At 43.9% G+C, this 26,898-nt stretch overlaps 3 long non-coding RNA genes across 3 annotated transcripts; all 3 read left to right on the forward strand.

Moving 5' to 3' along the window:
* The first annotated feature begins 2,252 nt into the window (after positions 1-2,252).
* Positions 2,253-11,483, forward strand: LOC138949987 (uncharacterized). The gene is made up of 2 exons (XR_011450469.1): positions 2,253-5,338; positions 10,193-11,483. It is a non-coding gene; the product is annotated as an uncharacterized lncRNA (long non-coding RNA).
* A 537-nt stretch (positions 11,484-12,020) lies between these two features.
* LOC138950031 (uncharacterized) lies at positions 12,021-17,644 on the forward strand. The gene is made up of 3 exons (XR_011450470.1): positions 12,021-12,182; positions 13,326-13,465; positions 15,519-17,644. It is a non-coding gene; the product is annotated as an uncharacterized lncRNA (long non-coding RNA).
* Positions 17,645-19,971: 2,327 nt separating this feature from the next.
* Positions 19,972-22,091, forward strand: LOC138950038 (uncharacterized). The gene is made up of 2 exons (XR_011450471.1): positions 19,972-20,681; positions 21,438-22,091. It is a non-coding gene; the product is annotated as an uncharacterized lncRNA (long non-coding RNA).
* The last annotated feature ends 4,807 nt before the right edge of the window (positions 22,092-26,898 follow it).

The raw sequence follows: 26,898 nt of genomic DNA on the forward strand, positions 1-26,898 counted from the left end.
ACTCATAGAACCCCTACGTCAGGCTAACAAGCACCCGGGTATGGAGGTGCCTAGGGCGATGGTATCTGTTGGGAGTTCAGGAAAAAGGCCGATTCTCTATGAGCATCGATGGGCAAAAGTTCAGAACCCAGATGGTAGTGGGAGAGATCAAAGGGGCTCAGGGCATACTGGGGATGGATTTTCTGAAAAAGAATGCTACCTCTCTTGATTTTGGTAAGGGTACCTTGCATATTCACGGCCGGGCGGTGCAGATGATCAGTGAAGCGAGTCAGACGTGCGCTAGGGTTAAGGTCACGGAATCAGTGAACATACCCCCCAATAGCGAAAGGTTGGTCAGGGCCAGGGTAACGGGAGATTGGACAGGAAAACGGGAGGGACTCATAGAACCCCTACGTCAGGCTAACAAGCACCCGGGTATGGAGGTGCCTAGGGCGATGGTATCTGTCGGGAGAGAGGGAATTTACGTTCCGATTTCGAACTTTTCTGAACATGAGATGCATCTAGAAGGGGGAATGACGGTAGCCTCTATTCAAGCAGTAGAGCAGGTGGAAAACAGGAGAATTGAGAAAAAGAGTCACGATAGTCGGGGAGAGAAAGATGGTGTGGGGCTATCAGCGCCATTGACAGACATGATGGGAAAGGTAGACAGGGGAGTGAGCGCCCCAACCAAAGAAAAGTTACTGGGTTTAGTGAGTGAGTTTCGAGAAGTCTTTTACGAGACCACAGGGCAGTTAGGACGGTCCGGAAGGACCAAGCACGAAATCAATGTGGAAGGAAACAGACCAGTCAAAATCCCCCCTCGTAGACCCCCCATAGCGCAGAGAGAGGTGATCGAGGAAGAGGTGAGGAAAATGTGTGAAGCGGACGTGATAGAGCCAAGTGAAAGCCCTTGGGCTGCCCCCGTGGTTCTAGTGAAGAAGAAAGACGGTAGCGTACGTTTCTGTGTTGATTTCAGAAAGCTCAATGCGTTGACAAAGAAGAACGCTTATCCTCTGCCTAGAATAGACGAGTCACTCGATCTCTTGGCGGGTAGCAAATGGTTTTCTACCTTAGACATGGCACAGGGCTATTTCCAAGTTGAAATGAAGGATAGTGACAAGGAAAAGACAGCTTTCAGTACGCATGTGGGTCATTACCAGTTCAAGGTGTTACCTTTTGGGTTGTGCAACAGTTGTTCGACTTTTCAGAGACTCACGGAGTTGACGCTCCAAGGAGTAGGTTTTGACAGGGTTTTGGTATACGTGGATGACATAGTGGTTATGAGAAAGAGCGAGGAAGACCACCTAGAAAATCTGAGGAGGGTATTTCAGAGGTTCCAGGGGGCGAACTTGAGGTTGAAGGCTGCTAAATGTCAGTTGTATCAAAAGGAAGTGTCCTTTCTCGGGCATGTGATCTCTGAAGAAGGGATAAAGTGTGACGAAGCAAAGATAGAGGCAGTCAGAGATTGGCCTACTCCCACTACGGTGACGGAGGTTAGAAGTTTCTTGGGGCTAGCCTCGTATTACAGGAAGTTCATTAGAGACTTTGCCGACAAGGCAGTGCCTCTCACGAGTTTGACCAAAAAGCGAGCTATCTTTGTATGGGGTGATGACTGCCAGAGGGCATTCGAGCAGCTTAAGGAAGCGTTGATCATGGCCCCAGTGTTGGCTTATCCTCGTAGAGAGGGAACGTTTGTGTTAGACACCGACGCATCGGGATGGTCAGTGGGAGCAGTGCTTAGCCAGGTACAGGATGGGGAAGAGAAGGTGATTGCCTATGCTAGCAAAGTCCCGGTAGGCGTAGGTACTGCGTCACGTATCGCGAGCTATACGCAGTGGTCACGTTCGTGAAACACTTTCGCCATTACTTGGCAGGGAGGAAATTCCTCGTACGAACTGACCATAGTTCATTGCGGTGGCTTAGGAATTTTAAGAACCCAGAGGGTATGGTCGCCAGGTGGATAGCTACGCTAGACTCATATGATTTTGACATGGAATATCGCAAAGGCACGCTACATGGCAATTCAGACGCAATGTCACGCAAGCCTTATCGTGCATGCAAACGAGACAACTGTTCAGAGTGCGTAGGCGAGAGCACGCATGTGCGCATAGTGAACAAAGATGCAAAGGAGGGAGAAAGCGGGTCAAACACCGCAACCCCTGCCGAGGTTGTTCAAAGAACAGGCATAGACGGAAATCAGGTTACTCAGAGTAAATCTGCCCAGCATGAAGCAAGGGACGTAACTGGGGTATCTGTCACAGAAAAGGGACGTGAGGAATCGCCTCCCGTTAAACACCAAATGGTTACTCGCTCTCAACATAAAACAGGGGAAGGAAAGGAAAAGCGGGATGGTCAGGGAAGCTCTCAGAGTAAATCTGCTTCGTGGGACGAGGATGAGTTTGTTTTGGCACCTAGCGAGTTTTGCCTTCCACCTGGGTACTTTGTGGGCACAAGGGAATCTCTAGAGGAGAGTCTAGGAGAAGGTTCGTGTCCGCAGGGTGACGTTTCTGTTCACTCGGAAGGGGAAGCAGGAACGGGGGTAGCTACGGGTACTATCGGGTCGCCTGAGGGGTCCCGAACCCATAGTGAGGTACCCGGCACACATGATCTCGTGAGAGAGATTGAGTCCGGGGAGGGCGCCTACTCCGCTGCGGCGGACGGGGCAGCCGAGAGAAGTGAGTCAGATCATTTGGAATGTTTAGAGGGACTACGAAGCGATTGGTCCGATAGTTGGACAACGGAAGAGATAAGACAGTGGCAAACAGAGGACCCGGTAACGCGGGTGGTCATCGAGTTGATCAATAGCGGAGTTGAAAGGCCACGCGGGAACGAAGCATCTCAGTATAGTCAGGCGGTCAAGTCGTTGTTGAACTTGTGGGATAACTTGAGGGTGATAGAGGGAATACTTTACCGACGGATTGCGGCCGTGGGTACTGGTGAACCTCGCACGGTGCTAGTAGCACCTTCAGCAGTGCGTTACTGCATTATGAAAATGACACATGACGTTAGATCGTCTAGTCATTTTGGACGTGACAAAACGTTGTCTAGAGTCAAACAAGTGGCCTATTGGCCAGGGATGAATAGTGATGTTGCGAGATGGTGTGCGGAATGCATCCCTTGCGCGAGAAAGAAACCTGGTCCTGGGAGGGGGAAAGAACCATTACAACACGTAAACGTGGGATCCCCTATGGACAAAATAGCCATTGATATTGTAGGCCCTTTGCCGATGAGCAATCACGGTAACGAGTATATCATGGTAGTGACAGACTACTTTACCAAGTGGGTGGAGGCCTACCCCCTAGAGAATCATACGGCACAGACAGTGGCCGATAAGCTGGTCACAGAGTTCATAAGCCGGTTCGGCATTCCTAATTCCATCCATACAGACCAAGGGAGGGAATTTGAAAGTGTGCTGTTTGGATGCATGTGTGACTTACTGGACATTGACAAGACAAGGACTACGCCTTACCGACCGCAAAGCGACGGACTCGTAGAAAGGTTTAACCAGACGTTACAGCAGCTGTTAGCCATCTTGGTTAATGAACAACGGAGCGACTGGGACGACCACATACCTTTCGTCCTTATGGCCTATAGGGCTTCCCAGCAGCAGTCCACTAAGTGTTCCCCCAACCTGCTAATGTTTGGGCGTGAGGTCACTCTTCCTATCGGGATGGTCGTGGGTCCGGCCCCGGGGGAAACGAAGAGGGATTGCCCTAGCCAATATGTGGAGTGGTTACGGGAAGGGTTGGAGCGGGCTTTTGAGTTCGTTCGAGAGAACGTGAAGAGTAGCGCCAGTAGGCAGAAAAAGTCCTATGATAGGAACTGTAAAAGAAGAAACTACGATGTAGGGTCCCTGGTGTGGAGGTGGTACCCCCCCCCCCCCCCCCCAAGGCCAATCAGAAGTTAGGCACCGGGTGGACGGGTCCCTACCAGGTAATGGCGGTGAAGGGTTACAGTTCCGTGCTCTTGCAGTATAAAGAGGGGTGTCCCTCTGTGTGGGTGCATAAGGATGACCTTAAACAGTACAGAGGGGTGGAGAAGGCCTAGGGGATGGTAAAGAAAAGGGAAATAGACTATTATCGCTGTAGTAGACCCCCCCTGTTAGCCTGACCCCATAGTATTGATTTTCTGCCCCAGTCCTGTCAGAAATTCATTTGCCTCTTAATGATTAAATTTTTACTTTTATTCTGTCAGATGCGTGTCTGCCCGAACTGCGGGGAGATCTTTAAAACGGGGAAAAGTCTCAGAGGACATGTGTTCTCCACACATCCCAGTCTCTTAGTCACGACAGTTGTAGAAGAAGAGAAAGAGGAGGAGGGTCCGGTTCGCCGCCTGCAATCCCACCCCCCAATTTCCCCTTTTGAAAGAAAGAAGAGAGAGGCGAGGGAACAGAGAAGGAGGGTAGCGGGGATGAGGACAGCGGAGGAGAGGAGGAAAGAGAGGGAGGTGGAGGAAATGCTCGCCGATTTCGGATACTACAGCCCCCCTCCCCCCCAGCCACAGCTCCCCAGTTACAATCTACCCACCGCTAATTTCCCCGTCCAGCTGCCCACTACCCACGCCCAGAGTGATAGGTGGGAAACTCGGCTGGTTGGCATGGGCCAGCGGGTGGGACAGACAATGGAGGCTCTTAGAGCAAGCAGGAAGTTCCTCACCAACTAGACGTTTCATGTCGGGGTTTTCAGTCCAGAAAGGGGTAAGGGGGTGGATTTCATAATAACCTGCTAACCGCCTAACCTGATACCCTGCCAACTGGTTGAAAGAAGAAGATGCCTGCTAACCACCCCGCTGTCTAACTACAAAGAACATTAGTCGCATAACGTCATTGGCTCCCGGTGGATGGGTAATGCGACACCCTCCCCTGCAAAACCGGTGTCACAGCAAGTCCGTAACCTTCTGTGGGTCAGCAATGCAGCCTTCATCACTCACCTCTAACCTTCTGTGGGTCAGCAATGCCGCCTTCATCACTCACCTCTAACCTTCTGTGGGTCAGCAATGCCGCCATCATCACTCACCTCTAACCTTCTGTGGGTCAGCAATGCAGCCATCACCACTCACCTCTAACCTTCTGTGGGTCATCAATGCAGCCATCATCACTCACCTCTAACATTCTGTGGGTCAGCAATGCCGCTATCATCACTCACCTCTAACCGTCTGTGGGTCAGCAATGCCGCCATCATCACTCACCTCTAACCTTCTGTGGGTCATCAATGCCGCCGTCATCACACACCTCTAACCTTCTGTGGGTCGTCGACGTCGCCATGTATTCGGCGAACTGAGAAATTATGACATTTACGAGTTTCGATACTCTTGACCGGCCAGCACGGACAATAATGCATTTAGCTTTAGCGCTGGCCAGGTGTAACGTGTTGGTCTGGGTTCGTTTATGTAACATGCCAGATGGATGCAGATAATAGTCATTCATACAGAAGGACAGCCGACATCGTGTGTAGCAGGAAAAAGAAGGTACTTTATTTCTACGCATGTCTGCATACATAATTAACCAAGGGGAATTATTCGTCAGCATACTACCTGATAGTATAGCAGCAGTTATCTCCTCAACATCTCCCCCTTTTACAAAAGGAATTAAAGAAACCATCTTTAACTTTATGAATACCAGAACATGCAACTTCCGACATAAATTCAAAATACCGAAACGGTTAACATAATGTTCTGATTCTTTTAACTTCTGTCTGTTGGCGATAATGTTCCGATTCCACTGTTACAGATTACCGTCCGTCAAATGAACACACTGTTGCTTATCTTTACTGGATAGCGTTCATAAACTTTAACAAAAGAAAACGAATCTGAAATATTATTTGTCGGTACGTTCCGATACCTCCGGAACACTGGAAATCTGGTGTACACAGAAATTACTGTTCTTCAAATCTCGCTGGCTTCTTTACAGTTCGGCCACTGCGAGTTACGTAGTCTCCGGTTGTCGGAGTACTGTCCTCGGTATCCACACTGCTATCTGGTGGAGGATCAGGGTCAACACCTGGAACGGTGTCTGGTACCGCTTCCGGTACTGGATCGGCGTCTCTGCTGGCTGGAGCTGGAGCCACCGGACGAAGACGAAGATGTTTCCGGTTGCGTCTTCGGTCCCCAGTAGGTGTACGGACGATGTAGGATCTTGGTGCGCACTGCTCTCGCACCTCAGCTGGAAGTTTCCACCCCTTCTCACCGTCACACTTGACGAAGACTTGGTCGCCTGGCTGTAGAGGTGAAAGCGACTGTACCCCGTGGTGCCTGTCGAATGTCTGCCTCTGCCTCCTTTTGGCTGCTTCGTCACGCTGTTGTAGTTCGTCTCGGTTGATGTTCTTCGGTTTCAAGTTCTCAGGAAGACATGGTAGGGTGTTTCGAAGTCGTCTTCCGAACGCTAGTTCTGCTGGACTTGCTCCAAGGGCAGGTATCGGTGTTGAACGATACACCAACAGTCCCAAGAAAATGTCATCCTGGCAGAGAATCCTTTTCGCGATTTTCACCGCGCTTTCCGCCTCGCCGTTTGCCTGAGGGTAATGAGGGATAGACGTTACGTGCTTGAAACGCCAGTCTCTCGAAAATGCTTGAAACTCGGCCGACGTAAATTGTGTACCATTGTCGGATACAAGAGTCTCTGGAATCCCATGACGAGCGAAAATGTTCTTGAGCTTCAGAATCACTGTTCTGGACGTTGTATCTGGTAGGTGGCGGACCTAGTTGTGGATAAGGGGGGGGTTCCAAATTGGAGCAGGGGTCCAGGGGCCGCTCAGGCCCCGGTGGGGTCCATGGGCAAAGCCCTGGTGGGGGGTCTGGGGGGCAAAGCCCCCCAGATGCTGAAGGAATTTTATTTTTGTAGGTCAATCGGAGGCCTCTCGTGGAAGATAACAAGGTAAAAAAACAAACGGATGGGGGGTGGGGGGGGGGTTCCGGGCACCCAGGAACCCCCCCCTGGAATAATAGTCCATCACGACTAGGTAGTTCTGTCCATTCAGTTCCATCAAGTCAGTTCCCACTTTCTGGAATGGTCTCTCTGGCAGAGCTGATGGAATCAATGGTTCTGAACGCTGAGTGGGTAGGCGCTCGGTGCAGAAGTTGCACTTAGCTACCCGATCCTGGATGTCCTTGCTAATGCGAGGCCACCACACACATTGGTTGGCTCGCTCCCTACACTTGTTCACACCTTGATGTCCATCATGGATGTGTTCCAGTATGTCTTTCCTCATGCTGAAAGGAATCACGATTCTGTCGCCCTTGATGAGTAGGCCGTTGTTAACAGTAAGTTCTCCTCTCACTGCAAACAAATCTCTGGCTGCTAGCTTCACATCTTCTTTGTACCGCGGCCACCCAGTCTCGGTGTACTCGAGCGCTGTTTTCAGGTTGACGTCTTTGAGAGTGTCTGCCCGAATCTGCTCAAGCCTGCGGTCTGACATTGGCCACGAGGATGCGACTGTGTCGACGTAAGCTTCTACGTCGTTCTGTAGTTCTTCTTGTCGAAGAGAAGTTTTGCCTCCCGTCAAGGGACTACGTGAAAGTGTGTCCGCCACGAACATCTCTTTTCCGGGGTTGTATCTGGCTTCGGGTTTGAAACGCATCAAACGCATGAGCATGCGTTGGCAACGCAGTGGCGTATCCGTTAAGTCCTTTGTGTTTATCAAGGGTATGAGGGGTTTGTGATCTGTGCACAATACAAACGTTTCGAGGCCAACCAGGTATCTCTCGAATTTCTCACACGCCCACACTGTCGCGAGACACTCTTTCTCTATCTGAGCGTATCGTTCTTCAGCTTTCGTGAGAGTTCTGGAACAGAAAGCCACAGGACGAAGTCCCTCTTCGTGTTCCTGCAACAACACTGCGCCCAGTCCGTAACTGCTTGCGTCAGCGCTCACCGTCGTTGGTTTAGCTGGATCAAAGAACGCCAAGGTAGGTGCTGTAGTCAGTAAGCGCTTCACTTTGGCGAACACTTCTGCCTGTTCTGGTCCCCACGACCACACACTTTCTTTCGTCAGTAGCTGATTCAATGGTCTCAGGACTGAAGACAGGTTTGGGAGATAGCGACCAAGATAGTTCACCATACCCAGGTACCGCTTGAGTTCAGTCACGTTCGTTGGTTCCACCATGTTGCTGATAGCCTCAACTTTCGACGTGTCAGGTCGAATGCCGTCTTTACTGATGATGTGTCCAAGGAAGTTTATCTCAGACTTGTTGTACTCACACTTTTCGTCGTTCAGCCGCAGACCCACTTCTTGCAGTCTGGCATGTACTTGATGAAGAAGACGAGCATGTTCTTCGTTGTCTCGTGAGTGGCAAAGGATGTCGTCGTAGTAGCATACAACGCCTGGAATGTTCACCAGAATCTCTGTCATAATTCTCTGGAAGATTTCTGGTGCTGAGCTGATCCCAAAGGGTAGGTGCGTGAAGAAATAACGCCCGAAAGGAGTTATGAAAGTAGTGAGTTTGGCAGTTTCTCTGTCCAAGGGTATCTGCCAAAATCCTGATGCAGCGTCGAGCTTCGAGAACACTGATGATCCACGTAGCTGGTGTATGACGTCGTCTACTGTCGGCATCATGTAGCGTTCACGCTCGACTGCCTGGTTAAACTTCTTCAGATCAACACAGATTCTAATCTTGCCGTTCGGTTTCACCACCGGTACGATAGGCGCTACCCATTCTGTAGGCTCTGTGATCTCCTCGATGACGTTGCCTTCTTTCATTCTCTTCAATTCCTCCTTCACTTTGTCCATGAGAGGAATAGGAATGCGTCGTGCCACCGGAACGGAGTAAGGAACTGCTCCTTCTCTCAGCTTTATCTTGACTGGTGTACATTTCACTTCACCGAAGTTCACACTGTTCAGTCTTTTCACTAAACCCATGGAGTTTGCCGTCTTTCTGCTCAGAAGGTTGTCTGTTTCATTGTCGATGACGTACACCTTGACAGGCAGGTCTGTCACTGTCGACTGGAAACTTCCCATGACGTTCAGTTTACCACCTGGACTTATCAGTCTTACAGTCTCACATGGCTGTAGTTTCGGCTTTCCCAAAAAGCTCCAGGTTCGCTTGTTCACGATGTTCACATCTGCACCGGTGTCTATTTTGAAGTTCACCTTTCTGTGTAGGATGTTGATATCGACTCTCCATGGTTCTTCACCACTGTCCACAGAATCAACAAAAAATGTCTCTTCAGTCACCTGTGGTACGTTGTTTGCTGGTGCTGAATTAACCTCGTTCACACTTTTGCTTCTACACACACGAGCAAAATGTGAGATTTTATGACACTTGTTGCATTTCTTTCCATGTGCTGGACACTGTCCCCGTTGGTGCGTTCCGCCGCACTTGCTACACGCGCCTGTGGTGCTCCGCGCGCCTGTGGTGCTCGTCGGTTTGTTGCCAGCCGCCACTGGTCGTCTTTTGTACTTGAAAGAAGCCGCGTCGAGCGATGCACTTGCTGTTTGACCTCTTTGCTGCTGTATTTCCGATTTCACTTGTTCCTGTTGTCTAGCAAACGTCACTGCTTTTTCTAGAGTCAGGTCGCTTTGAAGTTGAAGTTTCTCTGAACATTCACTATCGTTGCACCCGAGAACGAGCCTGTCTCTGATTGCATCATCTTTGTTTTCAAAATCAGCATACTGTGTCAAATCAAACAATGCACGCACGTACTGTTCCACTGTTTCTCCTTCCTTCTGGTCTCTTCTGTAGAATTTTGCTCTCTCGTGAATCACGTTTCGCTTTGGTGCAAAGTGTGTGTCCAAACGAGCAAGAACAATATCAAACTTTTTCCCATCTTCTTCAGAGAGGTTAAACTGGGCTAGTATCTTCTCTGCATCACTCCCCATTGAGTATATGAGACTACTAACTTGTACTATCTGCTCTTCTTTGTTCAGCTTCGATGCGATTCTGTATCGAAGAAAGCGTTGTTTCCAATCTGGCCATGCCGACGGGTTGTCGAATGGAAAATTCGATGGAGGTTTAAATGCCATCGCGTCCAGATCTAGTCTACCAGAACAGAGTACTCACGCGCTGCCACCATGTAACGTGTTGGTCTGGGTTCGTTTATGTAACATGCCAGATGGATGCAGATAATAGTCATTCATACAGAAGGACAGCCGACATCGTGTGTAGCAGGAAAAAGAAGGTACTTTATTTCTACGCATGTCTGCATACATAATTAACCAAGGGGAATTATTCGTCAGCATACTACCTGATAGTATAGCAGCAGTTATCTCCTCAACACCAGGTTAGATAGCTTGTGGTTGAAATCAGTTCAACCAAAGAGACAATAATTATCGCATGGATAATGATAAGTTTGCCCGAGGACATTTCGAGGGCACTGGTAAGAAATATTTAGTATGTATTCGAGATGATCTCTTGCAATTTTATTCAATTAATTGTTGTTAACAAAATGACATTGAATTTGAGTGGTGGGGATTGTGAGGGAATAGCCTTGCAGCCCACGTAATAATATTCAGTGTGCGTGCGCGTGTTTGAGTGACTTCATTGGTACGCATGCACTTGACGCCATCTTTTATGTGACGTAATTTACGACGCACGATGCTAGCTTTTAGAACAGCTTAGCACTGACGCTTCAAGCAGACGTGACTTTGTTGCAGACGACCAGCTGCCAATCTGTTAGTATCGATGTGCGGGAGTTGTTTGATAAAATTATAAGTTTCTTTAGGATAATAGTCGCTTACGGACATGGTTGTTTAACGACGGTTAGCGGAAAATAGAGTAGTATAAATTGAAGAAGAACCGGATTATTTGCCGGAAGTTAGTGATTCAGGGTCAGAGTTCACTGTAGCGCATGATTATGCGAAATAGTCCAAAGATTTGAGGTCTATATAATGTTTTGGATTTCGCGGGTGCGGGACTCTTTGTTAATCGGGAGTCACCTAACCTTAACTTCAAACTCTTTGTTAATCGGGAGTCAGTCATTGTAACCAGACTTTTTGTTAATCGGAAGTCTTAATTATAACCAAATTCTTTGTTAACCGGGAAAAGTAAACCTTAGCCGACTTCTTCGTTAATCGGAAGCCGGCCTTCATTTCTAACCGTAAGGATTTATTGCTTAGATCTGTTGTTAATCATTCTTTGTGAACTAGGAACCTTGCAGTCTACACTAAATAGCTCCTTGTCAATCGGGAGTTCTGTTATAACGCTTGTATAAATTCCTTGCCAATCGGGAATCTGATAGTATCTCATGCACTAAATAGCTCCTTGTCAATCGGGAGTTTTGTTATAACGTTTGTATAAATTCCTTGCCAATCGGGAATCTGATAGTGATAGTATCTCATGCACTAAATAGCTCCTTGTCAATCGGGAGTTCTGTTATAAAGACTTTAAGTCTGAATAAGTTCCTTGTCAATCGGGAACCTGATAATCACCCCCCTTGTTTAAGCGACAGTACTGAGACACGACAGAGATAGTTATAAAGTGACGAGGGAAGAAAGGAAACGAGTCTGCGTGAAAGTGACGATGTTTTGATTTCATGCACTTGTAGAATAAAAATGATGTTTTAAACTGTACAACCACGGTGTGGGCTACATTCGTTGGCAAGAGAGAGGCCGTTGGCCGTATGAGAGTTGAAAACTAGAGTCTACTGCATCGGGGATAAGAGAGGGAAACGGGAAATATTCTTACACTCAAAACAAAACACAACGCGAGGTCAAACAACATCACGAGTAAATAAGAAACATCCTGCACAATCCCCTGGCAGCCCCCGGTTTTAATCAAATCTGCCACACTATCATAGTAATAGAATCCAGTGGCATTCTTGACTTATTTTTGATACAATTCCAAGCCAAAGAACATTTGTCGTGAAATTGATTTACGGAATGAGCTTCAAACTTAAAGGAAAAGTCCAAGGTTTTGGGTCACTTTTGATATGGTGACACTCTTAATTCATTAACCACAATTGCGTGTGTAAAAATTAACACAGTAGCCCTAAAAATATACTTTTACACATTTTTTGGCTGTTCTGCATCGTTCCACCGCGCGCGCAGTCTTGGCTCATGACCTTGTGCACATACGTGTGTTACGTCACAAAGCTGGAAGAACAAACATGGCCGGCTCCAGCAGCGAGAAAGACAAGTGGAGTACGGACCGGTTTTCAGCCAGCCTTGGGTTTTACCGAATCAGTTTGAGCCTCTTCGTTGTCAAAATGCTGGTGAGGCTAGACCACAAGGAACTGTTTGCAACAGAGCCAGCTTAATCGGCAATACGAAATGGTATGTGATTCTCTTTGTTGTGATGTGTAGATATCTACACACTAGTCCGCTAGATCTAAGTCAAGTGTGTTTTTCACAGATCAATTGCTGTGCGTCCACATATCTGTAAGCATGTGAAGATTATGGTATTTGTTCAGGCTTCGTGGTATTTTGCTTTCCCCATCTCAAATCAAGGATTTCGTCCTGTGACTGTTTAGGAACAAACAAACACAAAAGACAGTTCCTTCCCTTTTTTGTGTTTCCCCTCCATATTCTTTTCAAACCTTGTTCGTTCCGTGTTGCGTCTGCTTTTTGTTGCCTTTTGTGTTTGTTTGTTCCCGATGAAGCTTACATCAGCGAAAATTCGTACTGTCTTGTGCTGTTCTTGTATTGGTGAGTACAGATATCGTTTGTTTGTTAATTTTGCGCAGCTTATAATAAATGCTTCCACAGTGATGTTCACACACGACTATCATCTTCTCTGTCAATTCTTAGGAATTCTTCACTTACACAACAAAACATGTAGACAGCAAGTAACATTACGCAAAGCCTTTTTCTTGCAGACACAACTGTGTCAGTAAATAATAAATATTTCTTAGATAAGTGTTGCGAAACGTTCAAAATCAAAGGGAAATAAACACCTTTTGTTTTTGTAAACGAGCAGACATAATTTATGATCTCAAATTAGATCTAAAATCATACGATTTTCTTAGCAGTGGCGAAACGCTGATGGCGTGATATTGCGAGCCGTTTTGGAAGAAAATCAGAACTGTCCGGGCAAACACGTTTACAGCAGTTCCAACTTTCTGTTCATTAATTTTTTCTGGTTCGCAATATCAGACAGTCACACTACAAGATAGTGCGTAGATCGGTATTCTAAAACACCACGAACAGACAGGACGTTGCTAACTGTAGTCACAAAACCTCAGTCCCATTGAAAATGTGTGGTAAGTGGCGAAAAGCGACCCTGTGACTGTGAGATGCACTCAGTGGGACCCTGAATCTACCTAGTCGGGTTATTGACTCTCACTTCATGAATGTTCAAACTCTTAATGCTACTGTTCGTGTTGTTTCTGTGATTCACTGCAAGTTCTGTGTATACCTAAGAATCTCAAGGTCAGTTTTCTGCTATGGTAACAGAGTGACATGTGTATATTGCTTCAGGTGTCAGTGCAGTAACCCCAAGAGGAATCTAAATTCGAATGTCTGGAAAACCTGGATGAGGAGATAGACAGCCTCACAGAACATCCTACTGCCTTGAAACTACTATGCGTACAAACAGGAATAGGGGAGACTCAACATGAGTAAGTAACACAACACAAAACAGAAGATTTCCATGATGATATATTTACTTTATCTAAAACTGACAACAATGTGTCCAGTTTTTACAATAACGAAAATATCACATGGGGGAAAAACAAACAACATATATCATTAAAACTATAAGTACAAACATAATTCTGATTGCTAGCAAATTAATGAAAAAAATTTGAAATCAACTGCAAATGGGAAGCGCTAAAATGTGTGTGCACTGGAATCAATGCAAATGAACACCCAGAGACTTTTCCAAAAAATGTATTTACAAATCTGTATACAAATTTGATCTACGTACGAGCTTTTTCCTTGCTCCAATGTGTGTAACTTCTGACCATACAGCAGTTAACAGAAATCATCTTTGTAATGCTCTCCATGGCATAGATTCTCAAAATCATTGTTTTTGTTTGTAGGTAACATACCTTAATTGATATACATTGGCACTAACTAGTCTGAGGAAAGCACATGTATATTTTCAAACATGTCAGGTATATTTTCTTTAGTTCTATTCTAAACACATTTTCAGAAAAAAAAACATACACATCTGTATTTTCGATTCAGAAAATGATAAAGAAATACAGTGCAATCATTTTTGATTCTGTAATTAAAACTTCAATTTTAATTGCAATTTTGAGAATTTTAATGAACAAACTCATTAATCAACTTTAAGTTTTACACTTTTAAGCTGAAATATAATTCCATAGTCCAGACTGGGTCAAAGATTCCTTGAACAAAATTTCTTTCAATTTGATTGAAAAATGAGGTCACCACAAGGCATTTATAAACAAGAAGGGCAAAGCCCATACGACTCACATGCTTGACCTAAACCTAGCAATGACATCATACACTAAGAACTGCTTTACACATTTTTCCTACCAAAATACATGTGACCTTGACCCAAGGTCAAGGTCATCCAAGGTCATGCAACACAAAGCTGTTAATTCAAGACATAGGAAGTACAATGGTGCTTATTGGCTCTTTCTACCATGAGATATGGTCACTTTTAGTGGTTCACTACCTTATTTTGGTCACATTTCATAAGGGTCAAAGAGACCTTGACCTTGATCATATGTGACCAAATGTGTCTCATGATGAAAGCATAACATGTGCCCCACATAATTTTTAAGTTTGAAACAGTTGTCTTCCATAGTTCAGGGTCAAGGTCACTTCAAAATATGTATACAATCCAACTTTGAAGAGCCCCTGTGACCTTGACCTTGAAGCAAGGTAAACCAAACTGGTATCAAAAGATGGGGCTTACTTTGCCCTATATATCATATATAGGTGAGGTATTCAATCTCAAAAACTTCAGAGAAAATGGGAAAAATGTGAAAAATAGCTGTTTTTTAGACAACATTTATGGCCCCTGCGACCTTGACCTTGAAGCAAGGTCAAGATGCTATGTATGTTTTTTGGGGCCTTGTCATCATACACCATCTTGCCAAATTTGGTACTAATAGACTGAATAGTGTCCAAGAAATATCCAACGTTAAAGTTTTCCGGACGGCCGGACGGACGTCCGGACGGACGGACGGACGTCCGGACGGACGGACGGACGGACGGACGGACGACTCGGGTGAGTACATAGACTCACTTTTGCTTCGCATGTGAGTCAAAAATCAAAATAAAAACGGAAAAGAAATGTGTGGGGATATCTTCTGGAAGAATTGAAAATTAAATGCGAAGTTGCATGAAGCTCTTTTCGGGGTTTTTGCGGATACGTTTTACACATGCATATCAGCAAAGTTTTGTTTCATACATACGTACATATATATATACATACATACACCATCATCCTCATCTCGATTCTCAGTCTATCTGAAAACAAGGGAAGATGTGCCAGAAAGTATAAAAATCACAGTTCTTCAAAAGCTATGCATGGTACAATCAGCATGAATTTGAAAACCTGCTCTACGTCACACAGACACAGCATGTCTTGTGATTCTATCCGCCCTCTCCAACCAAACACGTGCACGTTTTCTCTGGTTCGAATGTCTGAAAAGCTCAAACTAAGCTGCTGTTTTATTCTTTCTTGCTTTGCAGGAAATACAGATACAGGCAGCTGGTCTGCTAGCGAGTGGGGTTTCTCGGCAGAAGCATCAGGGTACCCTTCCCAGCCTGTGCAGTCGAAACATCAGGAATATTTCCCAAACGGATGAAGAGTGGGGTTAAAATTCCCTGAGCTACAGCAAGCTGAAACATACTTCTACCAATCGTGTGATTGCGTTGAACTATTATCTTTAGCTGAACAGCTTCCTTAATATCTTTAGTTGAACAGCTTCCTGCATGGTAGGGAAATGATACTGGGCTGTCACGTGGTCCGGTACATGGTTCAAATGCTCCAAAACTTTGTTCCAGAATTTTCGACTGTTTGTGTACGGCTCCCGGCCGCATCAGCTAGTCCATGAGCCGGTCAGCACAGCCTGTGTATTCTCTGATTGTGGGATGCCTGAAACATGGTTTTTCAAAAGTAACTCGCGATCTGCACATATTTTAACATGTGAATAAGAACAGTCAAAAGTATACCGAATTTATGCCAGATTTTCTTCTTCTTAATTATTTCTTCATAAAGACTACTGGAAATAAACAAAATGTTCCCCCCCGCCCCCATCCCACCCCACCCCACCAAGGCCTTAGAACACTTTTTTTTTTATATTTAGGTCGGCTTCTTGTCATTTGTACTGTAGTACGTCTTGCCACCCGTGCTGTCATTGCCAGCAGGTATATCAACAATCAAACTATATCAGATCTGCAAAGGCTTTTACACAGAAAAAAACCATCTCCCGACTTGAACATATACCAGGAATTAACATCCTGACTGCTTTTTGGAGCTGGCATTTGTTTTTAAGAAATGAATTACACGTGGATCGTTTTAGAAATTAATTCATACAAATCTACAGTCGCACAGAAAGTACCCAGATTGTGGATTTCTGGTATTTGTCAAAATGGAAGGATGGTCATATCCCATGTAAAGGCCTGGTAAGATTTGAGTTTGTGAACCTAATCGTTTACACGATAAGGGCCGTGTATTTAAACGGACGCCTTTATGCGTGGATGACAAATACCTAGCACAGAAAAGCACGAGTTGAGATGGTGAGCTCAATCGTTCGCGTGAAGGGCTGTGTATTTAAGAGGACGCCTCCATGCCTGGATGAGAAATAGACTAATAATACAGGGAATACATGTTAGTTATTTTAAAGGACACTTTATTTATTTTATTATTTATTTATTTATTTATTTATGCTCAGTTGGTAGAGCACTGAACTTGTGATCCCTTAGGTCGCAGGTTCGACCGGGCCGGTGTAACACGAGAAAATTACTCCCACGAGATTTTTACTCCGGAGTAAAAATTTCGTACGAAAATGTTACTCCCTTTACTGACGAAAAAAGCACTCCCCCATTACACGAGAAAATTACTCCCCACGACAGATGAGTTCCGAGTAAACATTTTGTACACAAATGTTGCTCCCCTGACGAATAAAAAACTAATACATTATTTCACCCTAACACGAGCAATTTAACTTCCCATGCCAGGTGTACGAAATGTATACCCCCTTGTCCCTGTTAGTCTTGGTGGTGGAAGGGGTGGAGGGAGGGTAGCGCGACATTCGTTTGCGCTAGATCACATATTGGCATTATCCCTTCGCCCGCATCCCATTTTCGCGTACGAGATTTTTACTGGAAGTAAAATAAATGTGGAGTACAAATTTCGTGGAGGGAGTATTTTTTTCGTGCCTTGGGGAGTTCTTTTCTCGTACGAAAAATTTACTCGGAGTAAGAATTTCATACGAAATGTTTACTCCGGAGTAAATTTTTCGTGGAGTTAAACATTTCGTGTTACACCGGACCGACACGGGTCAACTTTATGTGCAGACCCAGAGACGGTTGCCGTGTAACCACAGTGGCACGTAACAGACCTCGGTCGTTATGCCATAAGTGCAGATGGCTGATACCACCTAAAACACGCATACACTTGTGTATCTCATCAAAATCCGTGAGGGCATACAACTCGAATGATCATATAACCCATATCTTATCCTTACAAGGGGAAATATTTAGCCTGAAGGACATGAAGCATTGTCTATTTGTTTTAAAACTTAGTACCGCCTTTCTGTGCGAATGTAGATTGTGTATGAATCTATTTGTAAACGCCACACGTGTAATTCATTCCTAACAACATTAATTGTAGATCCAAAAAGCAGTCAGGGTGTTGATTTTTGGTATGTGTTCAAGGTAAGTCGAGAGATCATTGTTCCTGTGTAAACTGAGCCTTGGCAGATCTGATATAGGGAGCATACCTGTTTTGAAGAAGGACTGTGCCTCTAAGCCTGTATAGACAGTTCGATTGTTGAGAATGCCTGGTGGCAGTGACAGTATGGGTGGCATCAGGCACAAATGACAACAGACCGACCTGCATTTTTCAAAAAACTTGCTCGGAGGTCTTGAAAGGGGGAAACATTTTGTTCATTTCAAGTAGTCTTTATGAAGAAATATTTATCAAGAAAAAAAGTGTGGCCTTAAGTAAATACAAATTAAATTCGCTATACTTTTGACAAACTATAGGAAGGAAAATGTGTAGATCGCGATATATTTTCTAAAAAACCCAAGTACTTCAGGCAAATCCAAAAACAAAGAGACTGCCAACGTTCCAAAATTCAGAATAAAAAAACAAGCAAGATAAGTTGTTGGAACGTTTTTTTATTGACAAAACAATACGTTACAGTCACAGATATTTCCACCCAGCCTCGCTTGTGTCTTCTCCCCAAGCGGTAGCACCTTTTGCGAGCACCTTTTGCGAGCACCTTTTGCGAGCACCTTTTGCGAGCACCTTTTGCGAACACCTTTTGCGAGCTAAGTATTTTTTTTTAATTTAAATAATATTTGTTTGTCTGTGCACTTAAAAGACGGCTGGGTCGAAATATCTGTGACTGTAACCTGTTGTTTTGTCAATAACAAAGGTTCCAACAAGTCACCTTTCTTGTTTTTGATTCATACTTCAGGCAACCAGCACACGGACAACAAATGACAACATGAATAAAGCCAATACATTTGACTCAAGAACTAAGTGTTTGAGGTGATGTGCATAGGTATGAATGTTGAATGAGTCTGACTAAGATACCCTCCCTCTCGTCTTACACTTACAGTGGAACATACCTTTCAAAAATATACACCTTATGTTAATTGCTCTTTCAAATGTACTGCTTGAGGTTAAACTTCTTTAACATGCAACTCGTGCTGTCTACTATGAATACCATTTGGTCAACATACTCCTGAATGTTTCGTTTTGTCAATAATTAAACATTTCAGAAACTACTCTTCCTTTCCTTTTTTTTTATTATTCAGAAACATACCTAACTTTATTTGAGACTACTTCTATAGATCCTCTCTATAGATATAAATGTGCAGGTTGACGAAACGTGAGTTATGAAATAAATTCAATCCACATCTCACTCAGCACAGAAAGCATAGACAATTAACGCGAGGAGAAATGAACTTTGACTTTGTTCTAAATTGTATTATTTGGATGGTATCTACCAAAGACACTGTATCTCTTTTTTTGCAAAGTTAGAATAAGGCACTGATCTTCAAATCAAAACACAAATCTTACAACGAATGGCACATTGGTCTTCTCCTGTGGTGATACTGGATAGCAGTAACAGGAACAGCAGGACTGGTCAACAGGAAAATCTGGATGGTGCCAATGTCAAGTGGTCTGTTCTGATCAGTGGCCGTGAGCGATAGTGAAAGTTATTTTACCTCTGGAAGTAAAAGAAGAGAGACAATGAGTGTGATTATAAATCAATTCGAACGTATGCTTCTGATGTATACAGTACACTGAACATTTAGACACCCTCTGGAAGTCGTCTAGATGTTATCCTGTGTGTATCAATGTTGTAGCAATAGACCTTTTTCGTATAACCTTTGCCCCCAGCGTTTCGACCAATCAGATTTTAGGGCACGGCAGCCTCTCTCTGATAACCGGAAATAAGGGGCAGCCTGAAATACCTCTTTTACTGTCGGTGCTCGAAGTACTATTGCCAGAGGATTACTTTGAGAAATTCTGCAAGAAAACGGATTATCTTGTTCAAAATCATGAACTAAAAGTCAAGGACATGCACGAAGGTATGGTTTGAAACGGCTATTCGTGGTATATGGACGAAAGACTTGGCGAACTTCCCCTGCATAAGCGAAGCAGAGGTGATCGACCACAGATCTACAGATCTCTGGATCAACTTTCTTACTGATACTACTGCGTCGACGTTCGACAAGTTATACGACGCATCCAGTGCAAAGAATGCAAAACCTTGGTGTAAACGATAGACATACTGTGTGCATAAAATGTCTTTCTGCATGGCACAACAGCTAGTAAGCAACTGTGGTGATCAGACTCAGAGCGAGTGTGCTGACGTCAATGAAGCAGACTCGCAACGAAGTGTATGCTGTTGTGGGGGGACGCTGACCGGACAGGCACTTGGAGCCTACTGCGAGTTATTGCTGGGTAAGTGTTGTTGGCCTTGTATGTTTTGTGGGATTAACTTGATGGCTGCGTTACTTGGTATCTTACACAATCAGTTTTCATACTCAGTCATATAATGCATGGCACACAAAGTGACAAACACACACAGAGATTCATAATTCTCTACTGAAAATGTCTGCATGCAAAAGCTGTCTTTTTTGACAAAGTTATGAGCAGCATGTTAATGTAATTTCAATCAGTATCTCCAGGAGACCATGCCATGTTGGCTAGGCATGTTCAATAGAATACCAGGTACCTGAGTGCGGAGTTTTATTTAAATGTGTACGTACACATGTGTTTGTGAATCCTCTTGTCAATGAAGGTTATCACTGCAGTAAGATCAAATTCCATTCTGAGCCGGTATATATTTTATATAGATCTATATCAACAGCATGCGCTTACAAGCTCTCTGTAGGAATTCCTAGGAAAGATAAAGTTAATTGTTATTAGCAGGCTAAGGAAAATCAAGATGACACAAACGGAATTTGATTGTGTGTTGTTGTTTTTACCCAGAAAGGACAGTCTTGCAACCATGTGGCTGCCACACTTTTTGCTGCTTCACACTACATGGCTGAAGGAATCGACACTGTGCCAGCAGACAAAACTTGTACACACTACAAATGTATGTGGAAGGGGCATGCTGCCAAGAAAACTGCACCAGCTGCTCTCGATGACATACAAATTGTTAAGTAAGTGTGTATAATAATTAATATTAAGGAAATTAGGGTTGCGTTACCTAGAGGTTTACATCAGAGTGTGATCTATTTTTTTCAGAACATAAGTCTCAAAGTTAAAATATAGAGCTTGTTAACTACAACAGCTACAAGACTGGGGAAAGAGAAACAGTGATATTTATAAAGTGCATCATCAAAAAACTATGCATTTTACATTTAGTCAAGAGACCAGGGCGGTGGTGTATGTTTGTGTGTAGAGCAATTTCTGGAAAACTACAACATTATGTTTAGGTTAAAAACAAACCAGCCCTGAAAGTGGCAAGTATTTTACTCGCCATAGTGAGTAGAAGCATGCAACTGGTGAGTAGAAGTGTTCATCTACTCGCCAAATGCGAGTGAAGATGCTGAATCAAATTGTTGGTTTGGTTCGTAAAATTTGCTCTCTGGCTGGTACGTTTTCAGAATCACTAGCCAGAGGCTAGTGCAAAATTTTTTTACTTTCAGGGCTACAAGCTTAGAAAGTTAAACAGATTTTTTTAAACACAGGGAAGCGTGATTTCCTGTGGGACAGTTTTGCTACTGCGCTATGCTGGGTTGCCATTTACCTTATTCGACGTGGATGCTGGTTTTCAGCTAAGCATTGTCCTTGTGAAATGTACTGCGTTCAGTATCGTTATACATGTTTGACAGACTGGCGCAACTTGTTTTAGCATTTGTACCCAGCATAAGATTTGCTTTAGTGTCAAGTAAAAAAAATAATTTCATTTTCAGGTATGCTTCAAGACAAGACAAGTTTTCCCGGACGACTCTTCAAGGCCTCAATTTTGACCCAAGAAGTCCGGATGCCAGGAAGCGCGACTAAGAGATCTTCAACAACCGGTACCAACCGTTTGAAGGCTGCATATAGTTATGATATACTGAACTAGGGTTTTCAAGGTGTGATATTTTTTTCCAATACCAGTTAATTAAGTTGGTAGCAACAGTTAACTGTTCTGTCAAGTGAAAAATGTATGTAGTTTCAATAATTTATGGACAGGTAAAATCAGTACTTTGTTTACAGCGAGGGAGGGTACGTAGTGCTGTCACCTCTGTGTGTGAGTTCAGGTTTAATTTTTTAAATGCCTGCAGTTAAGACAGAAGATTGTGGAAGCTGATAAGAACTTGTGTCAGAGGATAGTAAGAAGTGTTTTGGCTTCGTACGGACTATACCATCATCCAGGACTTGTGTGTATTATTCGGAGAACGTATCAGAGCCGAGGACATGTGTTGTGAACAGCGATTCTCAGTGATGAAAGTGTAGTGTGTGTAATGCCGGACTGTGTTCTTCTTCAACTTCGGAATGGCAAGGAGGTATACGTGAGATGTTTTATGATTTGATATCCATGTACTGATGATTTCATTCAATAGCGAAATGTTTGAAATGTTCATTCGTTTTGTGCCATGTTTGTTGTTCAAGAGCGTGTTGTCACCATCCCTTATGAATATGGACGTGTGTGAATGTTGGTGCAGACATGAGCGTTTGAGCGAGTGAATTTAGAAGCCCTGTGCATGAAAGTCATTACCGGACAACCAAATCAGCAAACATAGAAATTCCTTGTCATACACATCGATCTGATCAAGGTAATAATGTTAGCACTTTTTTTTCAATTTATTTCACAGTTATTTGTTATTTTTTTGAGGAAATTATAATGCAATTCACCGATTTTAAAAAACATGATTCCAATTGTCTCCCTTGAACAAATTTGTTTGTACAAAATTTGTTACTTACTTTTTTTTTCAAGGCTATATCAAGGAAAATTCTTTTTGAACTGATTGTGGGACCGTGCACAAGCTGACAGACTTGAACTCAAAAGTTGCAGAAGATTCTTGGCTGCGACTTTTGAGTTCAAGCCGATCAGTTTGTGCACAGTCCCAAGATTTGTCTATATAAATTTATTTATCACTTAAAATAAAATACAGTTTTTCTTTTAATTAAACTGTAGATATGTCAAAGACTGTTTTGAATAATTTTGGGGGGTAATTTTCTTTAAGAAATAACTCAAGTGAATGCACAAATTGTGTACTAAAGTGTCGGTACAAGGGAGACAATTTGAAGCCATTACAAAGCAGTATATTGCATAATAATATCCTTCAATTATAACAAGAAATAAGGAATAAACGTCTCTTGACATGTTGTCTACCTAATTATCTTGATCGCATTTATTTAAAGTGGGAATCGTTATGTTCGTAAGCTCACATACAATCATTTATGAAACAAATTCAGACCAGACCAGAGATTTGATTGATAATGGGCCCTTTATTCTATACAGTACCAGAGTAAATTATATAAACCATTACATGACAAAATAAGCTTCTTGCTCTTTGGAGTGATGTGGCCTTTGGCAGCTCATCAACCCAGTAATGTAGACCTGCCTTTTTTACGAAGTAGGTACATGCATACAGAAAGATCACCATATCATCATATGTGTAAAACCATACTGCAGTGTCATTTTTCAGTAGAGAATCAACAGAAAAAGAGCGTATGTTCTCCTTCACCTTCATGTTGTCTTTCTTCAAGCCAGAAACATCTTCAGTCAGACGATTAATCACAGAGGCCTCTTATGTAATTGTCATCTGCAGCTCTGCCAACTTGAGGTAGTCTGTGTTCCAATAACAATACCCTCACATGTAGTCGTGTCCCTCTTTGCAAAGGCATGATCTGGCCCTGGTCCTAAGCTCTCACTAGATGCGGAGGGCAAAGGAATGGCTGCTTCTGTAAATACAAAATCAAATGTATACATTAGCAACTAGAGGAATACCCGGCTTCGCCGGGGTGAATCGCGAGACAGAGACAGACAGCGTGGCGGTTCATCACAATCACCTCTGCAGGCGAAGTCCTGTCAAACGGGATTGAGAATTTTAGAGCTTATTTCTTAGCCCTATATTATCTGCTGTGGCTTCTCACATGCCAGAACATACAGACAGACAAAAGCCGCTAGACCCCATCACAAACAGAACTCTATAATACATAGGTTTTTGCCTACACACACACACAAACACACACACACACAGAGAAGCCGTATATATATATGCATATCTGTATCTATAAATATATAGAGATAGGTGAGAGTGTATTTTTCGCGTGGCTATAAATTGATTCGACCTTTTCACTTTGACAGTAAGAACAACTTACGGGTGCAAGGGAAGCGTTCTGGACAGCGCAGTGACATTCTAAAAATAGTCACTCTCAGAAACGGGAATTTGGGGTGAACGGCGCGGAGACAGACAGCGTGGCGGTTCACCACAATCACCTTTGAAAGGCGAAGTCCTGTCAAACGGGATTGAGAATTTTAGAGCTTATTTCTTAGCCCTATATTATCTGCTGTGGCTTCTCACATGCCAGAACATACAGACAGACAAAAGCCGCTAGACCCCATCACAAACAGAACTCTATAATACATAGGTTTTTGCCTACACACACACACACAAACACACACACACACAGAGAAGCCGTATATATATATGCATATCTGTATCTATAAATATATAGAGATAGGTGAGAGTGTATTTTTCGCGTGGCTATAAATTGATTCGACCTTTTCACTTTGACAGTAAGAACAACTTACGGGTGCAAGGAAAGCGTTCTGGACAGCGCAGTGACATTCTAAAAATAAATAGTAACTTACAACTGAACGGGAAAGCCACACGAAGGAAGGGAGATAAACGCCAAACACTGGAGAAGATAAGGAAGAGTTACTTATAATGGTGAAATGAACACAAAAACGAACATGAGTTTAGCGCTGCGCGCTGAGAGCACGTGTTGAAATATCTCATCGATGATATTGTGTCCGGGGTGTAGCTGAATACGGTGTCCAAATTTGAAAAAGAACCACCGAGAACTTTGGCGTTGTGATGTGGTGTAGCGGCTATGGTGTGTCGGTATGGGGGCCCGGGTAAGCTGAGGTGGAACCAAAATAGCTGAGGTGGAACCAAAATCGGTTCCGCGCTGCGCGCTGAGAGCACGTGTTGAAATATCTCATCGACCAGGTTGTGTCCAGGGTGTACCTGAATATGATCACCAAATTTGAAACAGATCCATCGAGAACCTTGGCCGCGCATCGCGCACAGACAGACAGACACACAGACAGACACTAGTCGTATATATATATAGATAGAATTAGCATCAATGATCTTGTTATCAGATTACACATGCATCACACTCACAGCATTTAAGCATGAAAATACATGAGGTAAATAACTCCTGAAATTGAAAAATAACTTAGGGGTGCGGGAGATGCTCCCCGGAAATTATTTTGGAGTGTTCTATGCAAAATCAAAATTGTAGAAATCTAGTGCTATTTTTGTTGTTGCATCAATTCAATGGTACATTTCTGGGAATAAAAAAAATGATTCAGCATGAGCTTTATCGATGTCTTGAAAACTGCATCACTATCTGTATCAAGTAACCTCCTTAATCTTCTCGATTCAAGAGTCGGTTGATTCAGAGATACTGTAGCAACAGATCTCTGGTTGATTGCATGCACGCGGCTTGTCGACATATGTCTAGATCTTGTTTGTTTGTTTTCTAAAATCTTGCATTTGTTTCGTGACCCTTCCTATGCATCCATTTTGGGCTGCCGATTCATTTTAAATGTCTTATACACTGATGTAGGAAGACAATTTGAAGTCAGCAGATCATAAATTAATAAAAACAAACAAAACTTACTTGGCTCTGAGTCTCTTCCAGATCCGATGATATTTTCAGCGTTGACACTGGGGGTGGAAGCAAAACCGCTTGCTTGTCGTCGGTCTTCAGCGGACAAAGTCACGTCTCCGACCAGTACCTTGTCCTTCTGCTAGAGTCACTTGTTCTTGATGTTCTCTCAAATCCAAGATTAAGGGTGGGTACGAAGTCAAAGGAGTTGGCATCGTTGAAAGCCGTGCCATTGCCAGACACGAAGTGACGCGAGCAGACTTTCCAATGGCACGACAAACCCCTGTCGTCGGATTGCTTGCACCCATCGCGTCCTTCGCTGTTGCGCCTTCGCACTCAGCTTGCACCCATCGGAAAGCCATACAATGACAAATTCTGTCTACCGTATTTCTCTTTCTTCATTCCACTGTTGCACTTGCAGTTGTAAACACAACAGTTTGTCTCGTCGTCTCCGCACTTTACTTTGCACCAAGCCTCGTTGTCGATTTTTCCTTTTGCCCCCTAGTTCCGGTAGATCTGACAATAAACTTCACAGCGCATGCGCCAAAATTTAAGTGAAAAAGGTCTATTACACTGGGTTTGCATGATCTCAGTCAATGCAGAACATTCCCTGTACAATTCTTACTGTAGGCCTATCTAGCATGCTGGGGACTGTTCACCTTACCAGTAGTACAAACACCAAAAGCTTAGATCTGGTGACAATAGTAATTTTTGATTCCAGCAAACACTGCCAATGTCATGACTTGACATCAGGGGGTAGTTTGCGACTGAAAAGATTACTTGACACACGCATTGTCTTAGCTCAGACCGTTCTATAAATCTATAGATCTAGCCTGTGGCGCATCTGTATTCCAGCGATATCAGCCGAACCCAGACACACTGTTAAGGCACCAACTCGTATTCACTGCGCATCAAAACAATGTTTACTTGTATGCATGAATATAAAAGCATGTGCTCTGACCTTCAACGCATTCCTTCTGGTGAGATTGTCCGCTGTTCGTCACCACGGAGTTTCGATGGCTCGTCGACTGTACCAGCCTCGCGCAATACTGCCGTGTCCGGACGTACTTGTATGAAGGAAAAACACTGCCAGTGGCCATATAATTAATTTCAGATGAAACACCAACTTGTGCTGCAGAAAAATGGCAAAATCTGTGTCCAGAAAGTGCCCGACACTTTGAAATCTGCACGTGTGTGCTGCACAAACCTCTTCCATTTCCACAAGAGACTCGGATTGTTATGAGGGCACATGTGCTAGGTAAAGCTTGGGGATGAGGAGTTGTTGCAGATTGCGGCTGCACTCCACGGAGACTTTCTTTTCGGGCATACAGTGGTGACTTTTCTGTATGGAAATCACGCTGGTAGAATCAACACAAATGTCACGTTGTGGTGGCAAGTGTTTGACGACTGTTGTCCTTGGTGGCAATGTTGCGTTATTTTCGGCGCGATGTATTATTGTGTGTTTGTTGATGGGTGCATTCCGTGCGATTTCCCTGTGCCAGTTGCTATAACACTGTCAGCGAATACACCACTAAACAG

The sequence above is a fragment of the Littorina saxatilis genome, linkage group LG1 (genome assembly GCF_037325665.1).
Source record: "Littorina saxatilis isolate snail1 linkage group LG1, US_GU_Lsax_2.0, whole genome shotgun sequence".
Taxonomy (NCBI): domain Eukaryota; kingdom Metazoa; phylum Mollusca; class Gastropoda; order Littorinimorpha; family Littorinidae; genus Littorina; species Littorina saxatilis.